General features: G+C 38.8%; 1 protein-coding gene across 10 annotated transcripts in view; it reads left to right on the forward strand.

Moving 5' to 3' along the window:
* Positions 1–23,410, forward strand: part of TRIM24 (tripartite motif containing 24) — a 351,893-nt gene that overhangs the window by 190,657 nt on the left and 137,826 nt on the right. For 5 of the 10 annotated variants that reach the window (XM_081533093.1, XM_081533090.1, XM_081533098.1 and 2 more), the window contains one exon: positions 17,466–17,578. The exons of 1 other annotated variant lie outside the window; for it this stretch is intronic. The gene's annotated coding sequence lies outside the window, so the exon portion shown is untranslated. Of the gene's footprint in view, positions 1–8,796; positions 9,008–17,465; positions 17,579–17,964; positions 18,090–23,410 lie in introns of all 10 variants that reach the window. 4 more of the 10 variants (XM_081533089.1, XM_081533092.1, XM_081533091.1 and 1 more) reach the window with 2 other exon arrangements.

A 23,410-nucleotide genomic window follows, 5' to 3' on the forward strand; every position in this document is an offset into this window, starting at 1 on the left:
TGATTCTACTCTCTGTATCTCAGATCGATTTGGTTTTCTTCAGGCCTACAGAGATACGATAGCAAAAAGATTGTATATAACCAGCGACCAGCTACATACGATATAGGCAAATATAGAGATCCTCATTTGAAAAGTACTGGGAATTTTAAGACAGTGAAAGCAGAGCATCAAACCGGAGGGATTACTGAGGTCATACACCGTGGAAGTCAGCCTATAGAGAGCAATCCTCTAGTGCAATAGTCAGCAAACTACCACCACAGTCCAAATTCAGCTGCTTCCTATTTCTGTAAGTAAAGTTATATTGGAATGTAGCTTATGGCCGCTTTTGCCCTATAATAGCAGAGCTGTATACGTGCTACGAGATGGAATGGCCCACACAGACTAAACTGTTTCCTATCTGGCCCTTAAGAAAATGTTTGCCGACTCCTGCTCCAGTGTCTGATGTCAGTCTTTGTCCCACAAAATGGGCACTCAGCAGGCTCATCTGATCCTCTCTTCCCTTAAGAAATCTTGTGGGGCACATGTAGAGCCTACAGCTATAGATGAGAAGAACTTGGAGATTATCGACCCACTAACGTCCACAGACTGAAGTGTCAAGAATTTCTATGGCACTATAGGACAGCAACACCCATGAATTCTCCATGGGGAAGCCTGCAGAGCTATCTGAACTCTTCTACCTGGACTTCTTGGATACCTGGGGTTTCTAACCATGGCTACCACCAAACACTGCCAACTCCAAGTCAGAGAACTGGCACTTGTCTGGAGTCTTGCGTGTCCATTTCATGAGGAAATAGGGCTCAAGAACTGTTCCTCTTTGACTGACTTGGAAGCTGAATCCTCTGGCTCCATGTCTCATCTCCTACTTTGATTCCCCTGGATTAGGTGCTCATATAATCCTAAAATCTGGGCTTGGGCCCCTATCAAGAACTTGAGGGGATCTGAGATTTTACTGTATGTGCTAGTTATCTAATTAGGCTTTTGCAATTTCATGGATGCTTATAGAAGACAGGAGACTCCTGTGTAGGGAATGCAGGTAGTTTATTACTCACAGCAAAAGCAGTAGCCAGAGTAAGGGATTTTTGCACCATTTGCCCAACCCCCAGTGTTCACAGGGTGACATGAGGGCCAGTTTATACCCGTGCATACAATGGGTTCCTTTGTAGGAAAGGCACGTTGGGCTTAGGGAACAGGAATTTCTTATATAATGTACTATAAAACTAGAAGCACACATGGCCTTCTAGAAGAAAACATTATTTTTACTACACAGGAAAGTAAGCCAAATTATCCTTTGCTCTGAAGGGAAACACTATCTCTATCTTCCAAGGCAGTTTGTTAAACAAATATCTTTGGAAACATAGTTTAGAACAAAGCGCAATCCATGCCCTGTTTGCAAGTTGTACAGAAATGCAAGAAACCCTTGGAGAATAGCCTGTCTCAACAGTCCCTCAGTCTTTTACAGCGACTCCTTCCTCCCATCTCCACAGCTATAACTGAGTTCCCCTTTTCCTAGCAGCAAGTTGGACTTTTTTGCTAGTGACTTCTTTCAACTTTTGATACCTTCTCTTTTAGTTCACAGCTTATTAGCAGGACTTCAAAGTGATATATATCCTTTCCACCCTATTGTCCCAACACTAAAACAGAGTTAAATGCTCTCTCTTTTTTTGTGACTTTTCAAGTAGAATTTTATCGACTATTGTTGTCTATATATAGCTATACAACTTAGATACGACAATACTTTTAAAGCGTTTAGCCACTTCCCCATCTACCCTGTTCTCAATTTTCCAAGATTGTGTGTATGAATGTAACGATGCAAAAGATTATGATATTAAAGTCAAATACCAGAATATTCCAGCCATCTTGCCTAAAGTTGGATGGTTGTTGGAATCATGCTTAGAATGTTCTGTGTAAGGAGCCTACAGTGCAAATGAGAGGTCAAACAAAAGTGGATAAAAGGGAACAGGAAGAACAATCAGGAACTGACTACAAACAAAAACACCATTCGGAGGAAACAGGATAAGCCTGTCCAGACACTGGAAACTATAATGAGGAAGGAAAAGCAATTACCAAAACAGATGGACGGAAATGGAGCAACTAACAGAGGTGGAACCATGTTTATTTGAGAAAGTGTGTTTGGAGATTTGGGGGGCTGAGTAGAATTAGAGCCTGTTCCCCTTAGCTATATGTAAATACTTAAAAGGCAGGCATGTACTCCTGTAAACAATCAAGATGTTTCCTAAACTTGTTATTCCATGTCCCTTGTGACTTCCTGTGGGTTTTCTTTTTTGATAGATGTATGTTTTCATTTTAATGGATACTAACTTGATTTATTCATTTCCCACTTGCCAAAATATTTAAAATATTTGCATTCCTAGAGAATTGTACAAGTTTATGGAGATGATCAGAAAGGATATTACAATAGATCTGTCCTAGAAAATATGTGACAGATGGTTGCGGAGCATTAAAAAAGAGAACTGTTAAGCCTACAATGCAGTATCTCATTGTCTGCTGTATTTTTGTAAAAGCGTGCAGAGTGACACATATGTTATTGTTTCATCTCTTTTGATATAACTAAATTCCTTCAAACACATACAATTAAAAAATAATCTACTCTAGAGTAAATTGCACGTACATGAATAAAAATGCAATCTCTTAGATGAGTTTTGTGTTTCCCAGCTGTCCATGATATTATTATGTATATTAAATTATATACTCTAGTCTGCATTCCATGAGAGCTACAAATGAAAAGATTTAGCCATTTTTAAATTTCTTATTAAAGTAAAACACTCACTAATTATTCATCAACTATAAAAACTTTATAACTGTTCAATATTTTGACACATTTGTGTGCATAAACTAAGTCTAATTTTAGTAGTTTATTCATCTAGTTGCTTTAACAAAAATAGAGCACCTCTTATTTTATAACTAAGTTAAACATCAAATACATTATTTTTTTTTTTATAAATTTATTTATTTTAGTTGGGGGCTAATTACTTTACAATATTGTAATAGTTTTTGCCATACATTGACATGAATCAGCCATGGGTTTACATGTGTTCCCCTTCCTGGACCCCCCTCCCACCTCCCTCCCCATCCCATCCTTCTGGATCATCCCATTGCCCCGGCCCTGAGCCCTTGTCACATGCATCGAACATGGAATGGTGTTCTGTTTCACATATGATAATATACATGTTTCAATGCTATTCTCCCAGAACGTCCCACCCTCACCTTCTCCCTCAGAGTCCATAAAATTGTTCCATGCATCTGTGTCTCTTATTCTGTCTCGCATATAGGGTTATCGTTACCATCTTTCAAATTCCATATATATGCATTAGTATACTGTATTGTTGTTTTTCTTTCTGGCTTACTTCACTCTGCATAATGGGCACCAGTTTCATCCATCTCAGTAGAACCGATTCAAATGTATTTTTTTAATGGCTGAGTAATATTCCATTGTGTATATGTACCACAGCTTCCTTATCCATTCGTCTGCTGATGGACATCTAGGTTGCTTCCATGTCCTGGCTATTGTAAACAGTGCTGCGATGAACATTGGGGTACACGCGTCTCTTTCAATTCTGGTTTCCTCGGTGTATATGCCCAGCAGTGGGATTGCTGGGTCATATGGCAGTTCTATTCCCAGTTTTTTAAGGAATCTCCACACTGTTCTCCATAGTGGCTGTACTAGTTTGCATTCCCACCAACAGTGTAAGAGGGTTCCCTTTTCTCCACACCCTCTCCAGCATTTATTGCTTGTAGACTTTTGGATAGCAGCCATTCTGACTGGTGTGAAATGATACCTCATTGTGGTTTTGATTTGCATTTCTCTAATAATGAGTGATGTTGAGCATCTTTTCATGTGTTTGTTAGCCATCTGTATGTCTTCTTTGGAGAAATGTCTGTTTAGTTCTTTGGCCCATTTTTTGATTGGGTCGTTTATTTTTCTGGAATTCAGCTGCAGAAGTTGCTTGTATATTTTTGAGATTAATTGTTTGTCTGTTGCTTCATTTGCTATTATTTTCTCCCATTCTGAAGGCTGTCTTTTCACCTTGTTTATAGTTTCCTTTGTTGTGCAAAAGCTTTTAATTTTAATTAGGTCCCATTTGTTTATTTTTGCTTTTATTTCCAATATTCTGGGAGGTGGGTCATGGAGGATCCTGCTGTGATTTATGTCGGAGAGTGTTTTGCCTATGTTTTCCTCTAGGAGTTTTATTGTTTCTGGTCTTACGTTTAGATCTTTAATCCATTTTGAGTTTATTTTTGTGTACGGTGTTAGGAAGTGTTCTAGTTTCATTCTTTTACAAGTGGTTGACCAGTTTTCCCAGCACCACTTGTTAAAGAGATTGTCTTTTCTCCATTGTATATTCTTGCCTCCTTTGTCGAAGATAAGGTGTCCATATGTGCGTGGGTTTATCTCTGGGCTTTCTATTTTGTTCCATTGATCTATATTTCTATCTTTGTGCCAGTACCATACTGTCTTGATGACTGTGGCTTTGTAGTAGAGCCTGAAGTCAGGCAGGTTGATTCCTCCAGTTCCATTCTTCTTCCTCAAGATTGCTTTGGCTATTCGAGGTTTCTTATATTTCCATGCAAATTGTGAGATGATTTGTTCTAATTCTGTGAAAAATACCATTGGTAGCTTGATAGGGATTGCATTGAATCTATAGATTGCTTTGGGTAGTATACTCATTTTCACTATATTAATTCTTCCAATCCATGAACACGGTATATTTCTCCATCTGTTTGTGTCCTCTTTGATTTCTTTCATCAGTGTTTTATAGTTTTCTATATATAAGTCTTTTGTTTCTTTAGGTAGATATATTCCCAAATACATTATTTTTTAAATGACTAGAATTATTGAAATTTAGAGTGGGAAGCTATTTAATTTTCTAAAGATAAAGAAAATTGCAACTCAGTGATTGCCCACAAATTATATTCCCAAAAGATCTACCCAGCTAAAAGTGCATTAAAACCACTGTTTCAGATATATAAGGGCCCATGTTCTTTCTATAACATGTAGACTTTTCTGTTTGCCATTCCTATAGGGAATTGAATCTAAATTTATTCAGTTAAGAAGTGCCTGGACAGATTTTTGTATATCACTTGTTATCTGACCAGTGGGCATTGCTTTTCTTTAATTCTTTTTTATCCTTCAATAAAAAATAAGTTAATTTTTAAAAAAAGAAAAAAAATTTTAAAAATTCAACATTTGTATATATTACCAAATGATCACCACAAGTCTAGTTAACATCTGTCACCATAGATAGTTACAATTTTTTTCTTGTAATGAGAACTTTTAAGATCTGTCATAGCATCTTTCAGATATACAATACAGTATTATTAACTATGGCCAGCATGTGGTATATTATATCCCCATGACTTAGTTATTTTTTAACTGGAAGTTTCTACCTGTTGATCCCCTTCACCCATTTTGCCAACCCTTCACCCCCTACCTCTGGCAATAACCAATCTGTTCTCTGTATCTATGACCTTTGTTTTTTTTGTTTGTTTTGTCTTTGTTTGTTTGTTTGCCTGTTCTCTGATATTCCACATATAGGTGATATCATACGATGTTTGTCTTTCTCTGCCTGACTGATTTCACTTATGACAATGCCCACAGTTTCCATCCATGTAGTCACAAATAGCAAGATTTCCTCCTTTTTTCATGTCTGAATAATATCTACTATATATATATATATATATATATACACAATTAGTTACTATATGCTCTTACTCTATATTACTTTCCAGATGAATAGTTTAAATCCTTCAATCATTCTTGTAATAAAAGGTAGACTTTTCTTTGGGGTCAAGTCTATTTTTCAAGTCAAATTACAGAAAACTGAAGCTCTAAACTGAATAAAACTTAAATTTTATCATATTAGGAGGCCAATAAACCTGAAGGTTTTTCAAAGTCTTTATAGAGGTTGGTGAAAAAGACCCATGGTGAATCAGTTTTATTACTTAACGGTGATAGTGTCTCTACTTAGGGTATTTGTGGAATGGTTATGATCCTGAAATACTTAGAAATGTCTATCTGCCTACATATTATTATATTTTTCTCTTTTCATTCTTTTTTTTTTTTTGGTTTGGCTTATGGGATCTCAGTTCCCTAATCAGGGACTGAACCCAGGCCACAGCAGTGAAAGCCCTGAATCGGAACCACCAGGCCGCCAGGGAGCTCCCTGTTTCCATTATTCTTGTTAAATTAAGTGCCCTAGATACTTTAATCCTTTTTAGAACCACAAATCCTTCTTTGGAATCTTTCACAAATGAAACTTGTCCTTTATGTAGAAGGAATTCATGGTGGAAAGTCTTTGCTCATTAGTGTGGGCAGCTACCAGGCTTTTTGCCACCTTCCATATGTAGACTTTTCCCTAAAAATTCTGCTATATGTGCCAGGTGCTCACATTACCATTATAAGGTTCAAATGTGTCTGTCTTCTATCAGCATTTTTTTTTTTTTTTGAGGAAGCTTCATTCTGATTTCCATAGTGACTACTTAAGGGTAGTCATCAGTAGTTGGAACCGTTAAACTATAACTTGCAGAAGAAAAAATGAACTATAATCTGCCTTTGCTGATCAAGCTCTCTTTAATTATTTTAACAAAAACTTGCATGTTCCCCAAGCCTAAACAATAAGGTATTTGCCCAAGTTGTATTTTAGGAACTTGGAGTCAGCTGTGTCTAGTTTGGGCTTGGGCTAGTTAAGACTTGTTGAGACCATCAATATTCCAACTGGGCATGCATGAGTGTCTGACTGGTGACCTTCTGATGTCAAAGAGCCAAAAAATCCACCCTCAGAACATGCTAACATCACATTTTCATCCTATGAAGAAGCTTGTAGCTTAGGTGCACCTGTTGCCCTGTGAGGACTGCTGATTATCTCACCTTTTTCTTATCTTCAATCACCTTTCCCCATAACCTCCACACCTTAGCTTTCTCTCATACATACCCTGAGCCCCCAGCCTTGAGGGAGGTGGGTTTGAGATTTGTTCTTTTGTCTTCTGGCTCAATTGCTTTGTGGATAAAACTTTCCTCTGCTGCAAATCTTGGAAGATTCTGCATTTAGCTTGCTGCACATCCAACAGATGAATCTGGTTTGGTAAGAGCTATATAAATTTATATTCCTACCAACAGTATATAAGGATTCCTTTTTATTTACAACCTCCACAGCACTTGTTATTTTTTGTCTTTTATGATAATAGCTATCCCAACAGGTGTGAGGTGATATCTCACTGCAGTTTTGATTTGCATTTCTCTGATGATTAGTGATGTTGGGTACCTTTCATAAATCTGTTGGCCATTTGTATGTCTTCTTTTTGGAAAAACATCTGTTCAGTTCCTTTGTCCATTTTAAAATCAGATTATTTGACTTTTTGTGTTTTTGTTGTTGTTGTTTTTGGTTTTCTGTGGGGTTTTTTTTTCTTTGTTTCTTTGTTTTGCTATTGAATTATAAGAGTTCCTTACATATTTTGCACATTAATTTTTATCAGATATATGATATGCAGATATTTTTGCCCTTTATATAGGTTGCTTTTTCATTTGGTTGATTGTTTCCCTTGCTGTGCAGAATCTTTTTGATTTAATATAGTCTCACTTACCTAATGTTGCCTGTGTTTTTGGTGTTATATCAAGAAATCACTACAAAAGCCAGTATCAAGAAGTGTTTTGCTTATGTTTTCTTCTATGAGCTCTATAATTTCAGGTCTTATGTTTAAGTCTTTGATCCATTTTGAGTCAATTTTTGTGTATGATGTAAGGATTCAATTATCTTCTGTTAGCATTTTGTTTGTCGTCCACAGACCAAATACTCCTGTTATAATAGCCCTGAAGCTATGGTATTTTATAATTATATTTTATATTATTTGTAAGCTATCTTTTCCTCCAAATCCATTTACTACCTATAAGACTTTTTATACTAGTTAACAGTTTGTGTCAATCAGATTATATTAAATGTTTATACAACTTTCCTCCTTTTATCTTCCAAATATTTCTTATCATAGTCTTCCAAACTCTGTTAGATTTTTTCTTCTTAAATCACGGTTTACTTATTTATTTATTTGCCACATCATATGGCATATGGGGTCTACCAGGGATTGCACCTGTGCCCCCTATATTGAAACTGTGGAGTCTTAACGACTGGATCACCAGGCAAGTCCATGGCTTTCTTTTTTAAAGTCCAATCTAAATTCATAAAGTCTTTAATAAAATTTTGAAATAATCTTGATCAATTGCCTGGAAAATTATAATAAAATATATGTAAGAATAATCATTTTATTCATTTTTAAGTATGCAATTCAGTGACAATAAACATATTTACATGTTGTGCAATCATCATTGATTAACTTAAAAATAACAGTAGCAATAGTAATACCATTCCACTTTTAAGACCTACTCTCTAAACAACATTTGAATATGCCATGCAGTATTAACTACAATAGCCATGCTGTACATTACACTCCCAGGACTTATTAATTTTATAAGTAAAGTTTATACTTTTTGACTCCTTTCACTCATTTTGCCACCCCTACCCCATTAATACTTAAATAGGTTGGCTGCTAGTATTTTCATTATACTATTATTTTTATCATTAATTAGTTTTAGATATACTGACTTCAGCAGTGTTAAATGAGGGTTTAAAGCATTTATATTACCTCTCCCCTCTCTTATCCTCTCAATTGCTTAATCTTTTTAAGTACTGATTAACTCAGTTTAGAGTTCCAAGTTGTTCTAATTCTTCCATTGCTTCTACTTCAAACTTACCAGTATCTAATAGATTACTATCAGAATCATTGCAGGAGGGAATTCCTGGTGGTACAGTGATTATTACTCCACACTCTCACTGCTGAGGACCTGGGAACTAAGATTCCACAAGCCATATGGCCAAAAAAAAAAAGAATTATTATAGTGAAATTTGGAAGAAAATCTGGTTGCCTTGATTGTGGAGAAGTGGTTTTTCATTTCTTGCTGAAGTCCACCCTTTCTTGGCCTTTTCTTTTGTAAATTGAGGTAAGTTATCACTGCTCTTCTATTCTGTCTCCCCGCAGCTTGTAGAGATCTAGTGTCAGAGTGCTGACCTAAGTGGTACTGTCAACAATCAACATTTGTTAATAGACTGAAAGCTCTGTCATTATCTTTATACTTAGGGCATGTTTTAGTCTTCCCACATTAAAGAGTTCCCTGAGAAAGCCTACTCACAGCCCATACATGTCATTTTGTAACCGAAAGTGGGATCTGGCTGTGTGCTTCTCAAAAGCCAATAAATAGGCAAGGTTAGGAGAAGGAAATGGCAACCCACTCCAGTATTCTTGCCTGGAGAATCCCATGGACAGAGGAGCCTGGCAGGCTGCAGTCCATAGGGTCACAGAGTCGGCCACGACTGAGTGACTAACATACACACACACACGCAAGGTTGATGAAAAGGAAAGTTTGCTTTATTTTGGATGTTGTAAACTGGCAGGGGGAAGGATGGACTTCTGTCCAAAGGCCAACTCCCTCTGACTGACAGTCAGTGGGCCAGAGCTTTCATAGGCTGAGGGAGGGAGCTACATGCAGAAACAGCACAGTCAGCTCTGAAACTGGTCATTGGTGGTCTAACCAGCATCATCTTGATTGGTCTGAGTGAAGTCACTCAGTCGTGTCCGACTCTTTGCAAGCCCATGGACTGGAGCCTACCAGGCTCCTCCGTCCATGGGATTTTACAGGCAAGAATACTGGAGTAGGTTGCCATTTCCTTCTCCAGGAGATCTTCCCGACCTAGGGATCGAACCCAGGCCTCCCGCATTGTAGGCAGACGCTTTACCGTCTGAGCCACCAGGGAAGTACCAAGTACTGTTAATCTTCAGTTCCAAGGTGAGTTTATTTCCATTTCTGAGGTCAGTTCTTGGGAACTGTGGCAGCTTGTGTCATGACTACAGTCTGGTCATCATGTAGTTAACTTCCCCACCTGGTGGAGGTTTCAGTATCTATGACAGGGCATAGGATATGGCTCAGAATATCATCTATAGCCCTTGAGAAGGAACTAAAGGTCCTTGATTATGCTTAATAACTAAACTATTATTATTTGGGCTTCCCTGGGGGCTCAGTGGCAAAGAATGCACCTACCAATGCAGGAGACATAGGTTCGATCCCTGGGTCGGGAAGTTCTCACAGAGAGGACAATGGCAACCCACTCCAGTATTCTTCCCTGGGAAATCCCATGGACAGAGGAGCCTGGTGGGCTACAGTCCATGGGGTCACAAAAGAGTCAGACAAGACTAAACAGTGAAACAACAACATTATTATTTGGTCATCTTTGACTGTTTTCCTTTGTTTCTGCATGTTCTCACTTCTCTGATTAAACTTATTCTTTGGCTAAAGCTTTCCCACAGAGAAAAGGCAGGCAGAGGACACGGCGGACAAGGACCATAGAGTTCTGCTCCGTTTCAATTTCATTCTCCTATGTGCTACTTAATGAATTTGGTGTCGCCATATTAAATGGTGTGCTAGCTTCCTTTTGGGTTATACTTTTATTTATGTCTAAAAAACTGTAAACAAAGAACAAAAGGTGTTGTTTACCACCCAGTTACACAAAGATTAACCCCTTCAGTCTCTGACCAACAGTACACTCTATGCTCTAGACAGAGAAAATGAAGATGAGAATAGCATTCTCTGTGCTTGGGACAGGCAGGCCCCTTAGAGAGTTAGATGTTTATCTCGAGAAGAATTTTAATGAATCCAGTTGCTTGCATCTTTCCATACATAGAAAAGCACTAAAATCATTAACTTAAGATATTTGTTCTTTGTGACTAGCAACATCTTTTGCCAAGAGGTATCCCTGACTGCACATATTCCCCAGCCAAAGCTCACATACAAACTGGCTGCTCTGCCCACCTCTTTGGAACAGCTTCCTCAGCGCTACTGAGTGGCTGTCTCCTGGGTTATAGCCCTTAGTTAGGTCCCTGAATAAAACTGAAACTCACAACCTTTGTGTTGTGCAGTGTTTTGGGTTTTTTTAAGTTGATAAGACTTTAGTTACAACTACCATCATCCTCATCCAGAAGGCTACTCTGCTTTCACGTTAATTTTCTGAAACAAGAATGGAAAAAACCCTCTTTTGATTTCTTTCAGATAGAGTTGAAACAGACTGAAATATTTTAGATGACTTACAAAACAAAAATGAGCATAGAATACAAGGAATATCAGTGGTCTGACTGACAAAGAAGAGACATCATGTTTTGTGAGCCAGTGTTTATATTCCTTTCACATCCAGTCTGAGAGACGTACTGTATTTTCCCCTAAATGAATAGCATTGAGTGGCCTTAAAATAACCTCTCATGCATGAAGTGATCTTCTTACAGTAAGGCTCTAGTTGTGCTTAGTCGCTCAGTTGTGTCTGACTCTGCAACCCCAAGGATTGTAGCCTGCCAGGCTCCTCTGTCCAAGGGAATTCTCCAGGCAAGAATACTGGAGTGGGTAGCCATGCCCTCTTCCAGGGAATCTTCCCAACCCAGGGGCTGAATCGAGGTCTCCCACATTGCAGGTGGATTCTTTACTACCTGAACCACTAGGGAAGCCCAAGAATGCTGGAGTGGGTAGTGTATCCCTTCTCCAGGGGAACTTCCTGACCCAGGAATTGAACCAGGGTCTCCTGCATTGCAGGTAGACTCTTTACCAGCTGAGCTACCAAGGAAGCCCCTAGTAAAGCTCTAGTAGTATGTTATTATAATGATCATATATCAGAATGATCCACAAAGAAAGGAGGATGGTTCTTTCATTGTGCACATCTAAACTCAAATGAATAGTGTCAAGATAAAAAAGAGGATGCCTAATACTCAGTAGCACAGAGAGCTTGGTTTCTGTGGGGTTAAAATAATTGACATCTCCCTCCATTTCTCAAGGAAGTGGAGGGCAGTGGAGAAGCAGTTGGAGCAGAAGATATACCACCCAACTTAGTATCACATGACTAATCATTCTTCCAATTATTCAGGCAGAACTCTCTGACCTTGGGAAAGTCCACTTTTCTGAATCTCAGAATTCCTTATCTAAAGAATGGGCATGCTAATATTTACACTACCTATCTCTCAGGGTTGTTCAAATAATTGTCAAGGCAACAATTTACTGCGAGCATAGTCAAAGTTTCTTTAAATCTTACTCAAGGGAACTTGAAGAAAGTCAGTTCATAGATAGCTTTCATAGATATTTTTTCTAATGAGAATACATAGCTAGACATTTTTAGACTAAGTACAAGGGAAAATGTCTGGGTACAGCTGTTCAGGCTCCTTGTGTACAAGTTACTTCTCACAATACTGGGTGGGGAAACCTAATATTACCTAGATTTTTTGTTTTAAAATACCTTATTGTGGTCCAAATATACAGTTGATTCTTGAACAGCACAGGGTTAAGGGCACTGACCCTCCCTATTTGCAATTCTACATCTTCAGATTTAACCAACTGCCAATCTCACAGTGCTCATTTGCTAAGTCGCTTCAGTCGTGTCCTACTCTGTGCGACCCTATGGACTCTAGCTCCCCAGGCTTCTTTGTCCATGGGGATTCTCCAGGCAAGAATACTGGAGTGGGTTGCCATGCCCTCTTCCAGGGGTTCTTCCCAACCCAGGGATTGAATCCACCTCTCTTGTATCTCCTGCATTGGCAAGCAGGTTCTTTACCACTGGCACCACCTGGGAAGCCCAAATTTCACAGTACAAAACATATTTATTGAAAAAAAAATCATATATAAGTGGACCCATGCAGTTCAAGCTTGTGTTGTTCAAGTCAACAATATACAAAATTGAAGCTAATAGCACAAATCATCTTACTTTAGTGGGTATCAATACACAATCTTATTCACCTATGTTCCTATCTACCCCTTCCCAAACTGGATAATTTTCATGTGAATTCCAGATTTCATCTATAGCTGTATAGGAAATCAGAATATATCACCCCATAATATGTCCCTCTGGCATAAGATTATTTTGAGATGAAGGCAAACACAGGATGAGCTCTCAAGCATCCTCCTCTCTTCCTGAAAAATCAGAAGTTCCCCCTTTTGATGTCTTTTGATGTAATGCAATAGAAAATGTATAGTACCACCAATAAACTATTTGGGAGAGGAAAATAGTTTGATGAAGCTTGAGTCTGATCAAGCCCCTGGATCTAACTACCAATCTACAGGAAATTCAGAGAATTGAAGAACAGGTTAGGGAAAAAACACAGAGATTCTGTTGGCCAAATCCAGAGTATGGGAAATTCTATACAAATACAAACAACCTGGTTCTTCAACATTAACAAGAAATGAAGAGACAGAGACAAAGAAAGATTTCCCATACAAGGAAGAACATAACAACCTTATCACCCAAGATGAGATGGAACTGAAAAAAACTGTTTGCAGTAAACAAATCTCACTAACGAGCCTTTACCCACCACTAGTGTCCTCGTATATTTGCCTACCTACAACTTGCCACCTCTTGAAGCTCAAAGTCCCTTTCCCTTGTCTTGTCATTTCTCTTTTAATGTAATCCCTTTTGGAGAATTGTATAAATGTGTACAAGCCTAGCTGCTTCTTGTAGGGGTTTTCTCTTCTCTTTATGAAGTCTCTTCAAGCCACATAAAACTTCTAACATCAAATAAATGTGTATGCCCTTTCTCCTGTTAGTCTGTTGTTAGATTAACAGGAAAATTTTGTAAAGCATGCTAGAGAAGTTGTGAGGATAAAGGAAAAGTTTCCTCCCCAAGAGAAATGTGTTTGATGTCCTAAGATAGTCTCTCTCTTTCTCTTTCTCATTCTTTTTCTCTTTCTCTGTCTCTGTCTCTCTCTTCTCTTCTCTCCCTCTTTCTGTCTCTTCATTTTTTGTTAATGTTGAAGAACCCAGGTTGTTTATATTGGTATAGAATTTCCCATACTCTGGATTTGGCCAACAGAATCTCCATATTTTCCCCCTAACATGTTCTTCAATTCTCTGAATTTCCTGTAGACTGGTAGTTACATTCAGGGGCTTGATAAGAGTCAAGTCTGACTTTTTCTCCCCCAAATAGTTTATTGGTGGGACTACACATTCTCTATTCAGTTCAGTTCAGTTCAGTAGCTCAGTCGTGTCTGACTCTTTGCAACCCCATGAACCGCAGCACACCAGGCCTCCCTGTCCATCACCAACTCCCAGAGTCCACCCAAAACCATGTCCATCGAGTTGATGATGCCATGCAGCTATCTCATCCTCTGTCCTCCCCTTCTCCTCCTGCCCTCAATCTTTCCCAGAATTGGGGTCTTTTCAAATGAGTCAGTGCTTCGCATGAGGTGGCCAAAGTATTGGAGTTTCAGCTTCAACATCAGTCCTTCCAATAAACACCCAGGACTGATCTCATTTAGGATGGACTGGTTGGATCTCCTTGAAGTCCAAAGGACTCTCAAGAGTCTTCTCCAACACCACAGTTCAAAAGCATCAATTCTTCTGCACTCAGCTTTATTTACATGACCACTGGAAAAACTATAGCCTTGACTAGACGGACCTTTTTTGGCAAAGTAATGTCTCTGCTTTTTAATATGCTGTCTAGGTTGGTCATAACTTTCCTTCCAAGGAGTAAGCGTCTTTAAATTTCATGGCTGCAATCACCATCTGCAGTGATTTTGGAGCCCAGAAAAATAAAGTCAGCCACTGTTTCCCCACCTATTTGCCATGAAGTGATGGGACCAGATGCCATCTTAGTTTTCTGAATGTTGAGCTTTAAGCCAAATTTTTCACTCTCCTCTTTCACTTTCATCAAGAGCTCTTTAGTTCTTCTTCACTTTCTGCCATAAGGGTGGTGTCATCTGCATATCTGCGGTTATTGATATTTTTCCCGCCAATCTTGATTCCAGCTTGTGCATCATCCAACTCAGCATTTCTCATGATGTACTCTGCATGTAAGTTAAATAAGCAGGGTGACAATATACAGCCTTGACGTACTCCTTTTCCTATTTGGAACCAGTCTGTTTTTCCGTGTCCAGTTCTAACTATTGCTTCCTGACCTGCATACAGGTCTCTCAAGAAGCAGGTCAGGTGGTCTGGTATGCCCATCTCTTTCAGAATTTTCCACAGATTATTGTGATCCACACAGTCAAAGGCTTTGGCATAGTCAATAAAGCAGAAATAGATGTTTTTCTGGAACTCGCTTGCTTTTTCGATGATCCAGCAGATGTTGGCAATTTGATCTCTGGTTCCTCTGCCTTTTCCAAAACCAACTTGAACATCGGGAAGTTCACGGTTCACATATTGCTGAAGCCTAGCTTGGAGAATTTTGAGCATTACTTTACTAGTGTGTGAGATGAGTGCAATTGTGTGGTAGTTTGAGCATTCTTTGGCATTGCCTTTCTTAGCGATTGGAATGAAAACTGACCTTTTCCAGTCCTGTGGCCGCTGCTGAGTTTTCCAAACTTGCTGACATATTGAGTGCAGCACTTTCACAGTGTCATCTTTCAGGATTTGAAATAGCTCAACTGGAATTCCATCACCTCTACTAGCTTTGTTCGTAGTGATGCTTCCTAAGGCCCACTTGACTTCACATTCCAGGATGTCTGACTCTAGGTGAGTGATCACACCATTGTGATTATCTGGGTCGTGAAGATCTTTTTTGTACAATTCTTCTGTGTATTCTTGCCACCTCTTCCTAATATCTTCTGCTTCTGTTAGTAATATCTTCTGTTTCTGCTTCTGTTGCACCTGGAGTAACAGGCAAATTTGGCCTTGGAATACAGAATGAAGCAGGGAAAGGCTAATAGAGTTCTGCCAAGAGAATGCACTGATCATAGCAAACACCCTCTTCCAACAACACAAGAGAAGACTCTACACATGGACATCACCAGATGGCCAACTCCAAAATCAGATTGATTATATTCTTTGCAGCCAAAGATGGAGAAGCTCTATACAGTCAGCAAAAACAAGACCGGGAGCTGACTGTGGCTCAGATCATGAACTCCTTATTGCTAAATTCAGACTTAAATTGAAGAAAGTGAGGAAAACCACTAGACCATTCAGGTATGACCTAAATCAAATCCCTTATGGCTACACAGTGGAAGTGAGAAATAGATTTAAGGGACTAGACCTGATAGACAGAGTGCCTGATGAACTATAGATGGAGGTTCATGACATTGTACAGGAGACAGGAATCAAGACCATCTCCAAGAAAGAGAAATGCAAAAAAGCACAATGGCTGTCTGAGGAGAACTTTAAAAAAGCTGTGAAAAGAAGAGAAGCGAAAAGCAAAGGAGAAAAGGAAAGATATACCCATTTGAATGCAGAGTTCCAAAGAATAGCAAGGAGAGATAAGAACGCCTTCCTTAGTGATCAATGCAAAGAAATAGAGGAAAACAATAGATTGGGAAAGACTAGAGACCTCTTCAAGAAAATTAAGAGATACCAAGGGAACATTTCATACAATCTCTATTTCATTACATCAAAAGGCATGTAATAATGTTCTCTCTTTTTGTGATGTTAAGATTGATTTTGGTTTATGGTGCTACTGACCTAATCCATTCATTATAGTTTCCCATCAACTTTCCACCTAATGGCTTTAGCAGCTATTGACAATCATTTCCTAGATTCATTCATTAAGGAATGTGTGGTAATACCATAAATTTATCAATTCTTCTGTATTATAATCTAGAATTCTTCTATAAAGAAGATGTTTCCCACATAAATTTCCTGAGAGGCAGGATAGCCTTATATTAGTTTTATAAAATATAACTATATTATAGTTATGCCTATTTCCAATATTTTAAAGAAGATGTAATTTAGAAGAAGGAAGAAGAAGGATAGAGGTGATTCACAAAATCTGGAGATGAGTTGCTAAATCTATTACCTTGCCATCTATTACTAACGCTTTGACTTCCCCTTGTAGTCTTTCCTATTCATTCATTTCTATTTATTTTAACAGACTGTCATTTTTAGAGCCATTTTACTTTCACAGCAAAATTGAGCAGAAGGTACGGAGAGCTTCCATATGTACCCAACTCCTTACAGATGCGTATTAATAACCCCCGTTACTAACATCTCCCAATGAACCTACATAGACACATCATTAAGATGTAGCATAAAGTCCTAACAGTAGAATTTTTAGATCAAATGTATAAATGTACGTACTTCAAATAGAACTGATTTATACTTCCACCAGTAAATTAATACTTTTAAAAATAATATCCAGGTTCGATGCATGATACAGGGTGCTTGCGGCTGGTCCACTGATATGATCTGGAGGGATGAGATGGGGAGGGAGGTGAGAGGGGGGTTCTGGAAGGGGAACACATGTACACCCATGGTGGATTCATGTCAATGTATGGCAAAACAAATACAATATTGTAAAGTTAAAAAATTGATAAATAAAAAAATACAAAATGTTAAAAATATATATATATAATATTATGCTTTTATAAAAAGAAATAGGAAATAGCCACTACCAATCATGCAGCTGATGGCTTCTAGAGGAGCTAAATAGATACTGTTTTCCATTTCCAGGGAATGGATGGTCACCAGTATAAGGGACAAACTGGATTCATTCATTGTACAATTTAGAAAAAAAGTATACTTGAAGCTCTAAGAAGTTCTGAAATCAAGTAGTCCAACAGAAAGTAAGACTTCAAATTGTATTTTTTATTACCAAATTTCATCTGGAGTGATTCAACTCAAATATTTATGAGTAATGAATAATGAATTGAGTGTAATAAATAGTTATTTCTCTTGATAATGATTGATACTTATGTGAAAGAAGGAAAATATTCTCAGGGGATGATGTATGATTTGACCTCATAATTTCAACATGAATTTTTTTTTTCCTATGCAACTAATTATAGGAAATTGTGGTTTTGCAAGAACTTTTTCTCTTTTTACTTTGAGGTAAGAATGGTGTTGGAAAGGGAGTCTGAAATAATGGAAAAGTTTTTAGAAAGATTTCCAAAAATATAAGGTTATTCAAGGTGCAGAAACATTTAACACAAAGCTATTCAACACCTACCAGGTTCAAGTGGATGTAGCAAGGCAATTAAGCTGAGCTTCTGACCCTCATAATCCAATGAGGAGACATGCTACAAAATAAGTAACATTGGAGTTCTGGAAAGGAGAATAAACTCTTCTGGGAGACAGGTATGAGAGGGGGTGGGGCTGCTCAAGAAAAACCTCACAAATTGCTAGAGCATCCAGTCATTCAAGCCCTAACAGGCAACACTATGATTATTATGTTAGAAACAGGATAGAGACCTTGTTCCCATGAGAATACTTTTCAGCGTGGAAAGTGATTAGGAATACACATAATCATAAAACTATGAACCGACGTTATCTTTTTAAAAATCAAGTAAATAATATAAAAAATGTTTAAGGATTGGTAATAATTTTTCATCATAGTTCTAAAGGCTGTCCCCCATTGCCTTAGAACTTCTCATGCAGCTATTGAAAAGTGTGATTTTTTTTCTCTTTTGAAGTTTAAAGGATGTCTCATCACCCTCATGTTCTATAGAGTCCTCACCCCCACCTTGATCCCATGAATAGGCATGCATCCCTTCCTTCTGTTTCCAGTGGTGAAAGCTAAGACATGGCTGGCACATTTAACAAGTCTTTACTAAATACTGAAAGATTTCAAAATGGAATGGCAACATATCAGTGCTATTGTTGTATACAGGCTAAATTTTTTGTATTTATCATTCCTAACCTGTAGAGGCTATTCAGTTTATAACATTTCATCACAGTAACCATCATGCCACTTTTATGACAACTTATTCTTCAGTATAATGTTTTTTCACTCAAAAACATCCTAAAAAGTTGCTTCCCTGGTGGTGCAATGGATAAGATAAGAATTGGCCTGCCACTGCAGGGATACGGGCTCAATCTCTGGTCAGAAAGATTCCTCATGTCCCAGGGCAACTAAGCCCATGAGCCACAACTATGGCAGCCTGCACCCTCTAGGGCCATCAAGTCATAACTACCAAGCCCCCATGCTGCAACTACTGGAGCCCATGTGCCTAGATACCCTGCTCTGCAAGAAGAGAAGCCGCTGCCATGAGAAGCCTGTGCACTGCAGCTGTAGAGTAGCCGCCATTCTCTGCAGGAAGAGAAGGCCCACACGCAGCAACAAAGACCCACTGAAGCCGGAAATAAATAAATATGAAACAAATACAGCAGTGTGCAGCTGTGAAAAAGAATCTGAAAGAAATATTCTATAAGCAGCAATATTTTGACATTATGGTTTCAGAAAAAGACCCACTCACTATACACACGACACAACAGTTTCTAGTTAAAGAATATCATATGGAACAAATCTGAATTGTGTGCTATGTTTGACTTTTGTATTGCATATGATTTCCTGTGCATTCAGGGAGAGGGATTCTTCGGTCTGTTTTGAAGGGCATTTCTATTTAGCTTTTATTTTGTCCTAAGGGTGTTTTGTGTCATAACTTTATTTTTAAGAGCATCTCGAGTGCCAAGTAGTATGAACCTCCAAATGGTTCAAATACTGGTGGGGGAAAAATGATGCAAAAAGAAGGGGAAAAGAACACTAGCCATTGAACCAAGAGCTGTGCAGTAAGCAGAATGAAAAAGTAAAAAAACAATAAAGTGCTAATAATGTTTTTAGGGAGAGCTAGATGGGCTTCCCAGGTGGTGCTACTAGTGGTAAAGAACCTGCCTGTTAATGCAGGAGAAGTAAGAGACGAAGGTTTGGTACCTGGCTTAGGAAGATCCCCTGGAGAAGTGCATGGCAACCCATTCCAGTATTCTTGCCTGGAGAATCCCATGAACAGAGGAGCCTGGTGGGTTACAGTCCATAGGGTCGCAAAGAGTCAGACAGTAATAGCCAGCCTTTGGAAAGGGTGTGTAAATCTCTTCTACTCACAGTTAAGTAGAGACAAATTATCTCTGTATGAGCTGAACAAAGGCATTTTAGTTTACACTGAAACAAGGGGCAGTTTCCTCTGAGGCAAGCTATTAAGTATGATTATAATAACAAAAGCAATGAAAAGAAAGTCAAAGCATCAGTTCCAAGGTGGAGCCAGAAGTGGCTTCCTTCCTGCAACACGATCTTGAATATCTTCATGTCCATTAGCCCCTCTTCACTCTCTTCCCAGAAATGCTCCCCAGCTTTCTCCTCCACCATCCACCACCAGATCCTTAATTCATCTTTGGGCAAGTACAATAACCTTTCATTACATTTCACTTTATATACAACTCATGTGTCTATATCTTCAAATTGTTGTTTATGGCTTATTTACATTTATTTGTATTACTTAGTTATTATAGTTAGTGTTAGTCGTTCAGTCATGTCTAATTCTTTGTGACCCCATGGACTGTAGCCCACTAGGCTCCTCTGTCCATGGGATTTCCCAGGCAAGAATACTGGAGTGGGCTGCCATTTCCTTCTCCAGGGAGTCTTCCTGACCCAGGGATGGAATCTTGGTTAGTTTTCTGCAAAAATTATATGGGATCTTGGGTTGAAATTTCAGGCATTGCAATTTTTCCCATTAAAATGAATGAAACAAGGTTTTTTGAAAATGCATTTTTGATTAGCACCAATGTTTGGAGGAATGAGTTAAAGATGTTAAACAAAAGGATAGTGGTAGATAGTGTTTCTCAAACTCTGCCGTTCCAAGTCCCAATTCGGGACTTGAACTAGGAGTCCCTGAACCTGGCCATCTGCCAGACTGCAGGGCCATCCTACTGCTCCTTAAGGGACAGCCCTTGAGCTAGAATAAACAAATATTTACTGTCCAAACTAGATACTTTCAACAGTGGAAAGTGAAGTGAAGTCACTCAGTCGTGCCCGACTCTTTGCAACCCCATGGACTGTAGCCTACCAGGCTCCTCAGTCCATGGGATTTTCCAGGCAAGAATACTGGAGTGGGTTACCATTTCCTTCTCCAGGGGATCTTCCCGACCCAGGGATCGAACCCAGGTCTCCACATTGTAGACAGACGCTTTACCATCTGAGCTACCAGGGAAGGGGAGCTGTTAATAATGAAGGGGAGCTATTAATAATGACACCAGGGAAATTGGTATCCACTGAGACTGCCCCAAGCAGATGAGGAATGTCTAGAATGTCACCATACTGGGAGTCTCTCTCCTTTACCTGGAGTAAGAGATGTGCTAGTACAGGTCTAACTGGCTTGGGGGTTGGGGGGATCAGAAGTGTTTCCATTTATGTGTCTGCTGATTTCCATGATGTAAACACTCTGACCATGGCCAGTTTTAAGCTACTGACAATTTAACAATCAACTCACAAGATTTCTGAAAATTTAGCATTTGGTAGCTTTAAAAAAATGGTTTTTGATGTATGTTTATTTATTTGGCTGTGCTGAGTCTTTAGTTGTGGCACGAGGGATCTTTAATGGCCACTGTGAACTCTTGGTTGTGACATGTGGGGTCTAGTTCCCTGACTAGACTGCAGGCATGTTCCCTGACTAGACTAGTTCCCTGACTAGACTGCGACATGTGGGGTCTAGTTCCCTGACTAGACTGCAGGCATTAGTGTGTTAGAGCTTTCTGGCGAGCAAGAACCAATTGCTAGGGGACTTAACCTGGTGGTCCAGTGGCTAAGACTCTGCATTTCCACTGCAGGGGGACTGGATCTAATCCACACTAATGCCTGCCGTCCAGACATCAAATTCTTTGAAGCTCGGAGTAGAATTCAATCTTTTTTTTTCCCTTTAGCCACATTGTGTGTCATGTGGGATCTTAGATCCCCAGCCAGGGATGGAACCCACATCCCCTGTGTTGGAAGAATGAAGTCTTAACCATTGGGCCTCCAAGAAAGTCCCCTCAGAGTAAAATTCAGTTTCCCTTCACCCGTATCCTATATTCTTGTTTTCTTTCCCAGGATAGATGTCATTCCAAGAGACTACAGATTCTGTGACCACCAGAATCTGTGACCACCATCCCTATTCTCAGATATAGATGTGGTCTTGCTTCTTCATTTCTCTAAACATAGTTTATTTATTTAATCTAATTGAGAAATATTTAACATGTTTTCTGAGTGTTAGATATTGTAGTACATAAGAACACAATAATTCAATATTAACAAAGTTATCAAAGTCCAGAATATTTAGTCTTGAATAAAACCATGTGCTATCAACTGTCTATCTTATGTCAAATAGCATCAAAATCAGAGCAGTTCCTTGGACAGTTTCTCCTTTAGCATGAAAGGATGACCAAGCCTGAATATTGTTTCAACAGTCTTCAGGGTCTCTGTGATTTCCTGTGAGCAAATAAGAGCATAAATGGTAAAACTACAGGCATGGCCCAAGAATACACAGAATTACATGGAACAATTGGAATCTAGGAAACAAACATTTCTCTAAATAAGAGTCTAAAGGAAACATAATACCAATTTTGCCTGGCATTAAGACAAGTGTTATAAAATTACAAGGAGCGTTTTAGCTCCTAGACCACAGCTCCATTCCAAACACTTTGCATTTGCACAAGTAAAGCAACATTAGAAAGGTTTTCCTGGAACTCAGGGATGACTGACCTTGATGTAAATCAAGTCTCTCCCTCTAGGAGGCAGATGATTGTTTATGTATTTCAAATGACAATAGTTTTCAGTTTTCAATGTCTACTCCTGCTGTGCCCAGTCTTAATATAGTTTACCTTCCTACACATGAAAGCCAATCTTTGTTCTCTCTCTTTAATGCCATCACAAGGGTCTGGGCTATATACTTGGCACTAGACTACAAAGAGAAGTTAACACAAATGCTGCCCATGGGAAGCCCATACTTCTTTTGGGGAGAGATACAATTATATATACATTTAACTGGAATACAAATAAGACTGAGAAAAATACAGGTGCAAACCAAAGCCAGAATAATGGTCATGTCACAGACTAAGGATATGACAGTCGTAAATTAATTTTCTACTAGCCATTAGCATCCACATACTATCTGCTATGACTGCTTTCCAATATGCACAAATACGCTTTGAATCAAGCCCATGCATTTCCTGTTCAAAAACAGGTAATTTTTTTAAAGTCTCAATTAGATTTTTCATACAACTTGATAAGCCATGTATAAAATGTATATGGATAGTGATATGATACCCTTTTTTCTTTTTTTATATGATTGTTGCTCCTGTTGTTCAGTCTCTCACCCATGTCCATCTCTTTGTGACCCCACGGACTGCAGCATGCCAGGCTTCCCTGTCCTTCACCGTCTCCTGGAGCTTGCTCAAACTCATGTCCAATTGAGTTGGTGATGCCATCCAACCATCTCATCCTCTGGCATTCCCTTCTCTTCCTGCCTTCAATATTTCCCAGCATCAGGGCCTTTTCTTTCTTTTTTTTTTTTAGGGGCCTTTTCTAATGAGTCAGCTCTTGGCATCAGGTGGCCAAAGTATTGGAACTTCAACTTCAGCATCAGTCCTTTCAATGAATAATCAGAATTGATATCCTTCAAAACTGCTTCCTGATTGCTTAAAGTTTACACGAT

The sequence above is a fragment of the Giraffa tippelskirchi genome, chromosome 10, assembly GCF_054371585.1.
Source record: "Giraffa tippelskirchi isolate mGirTip1 chromosome 10, T2T-mGirTip1v1.2.pri, whole genome shotgun sequence".
NCBI lineage: Eukaryota > Metazoa > Chordata > Mammalia > Artiodactyla > Giraffidae > Giraffa > Giraffa tippelskirchi.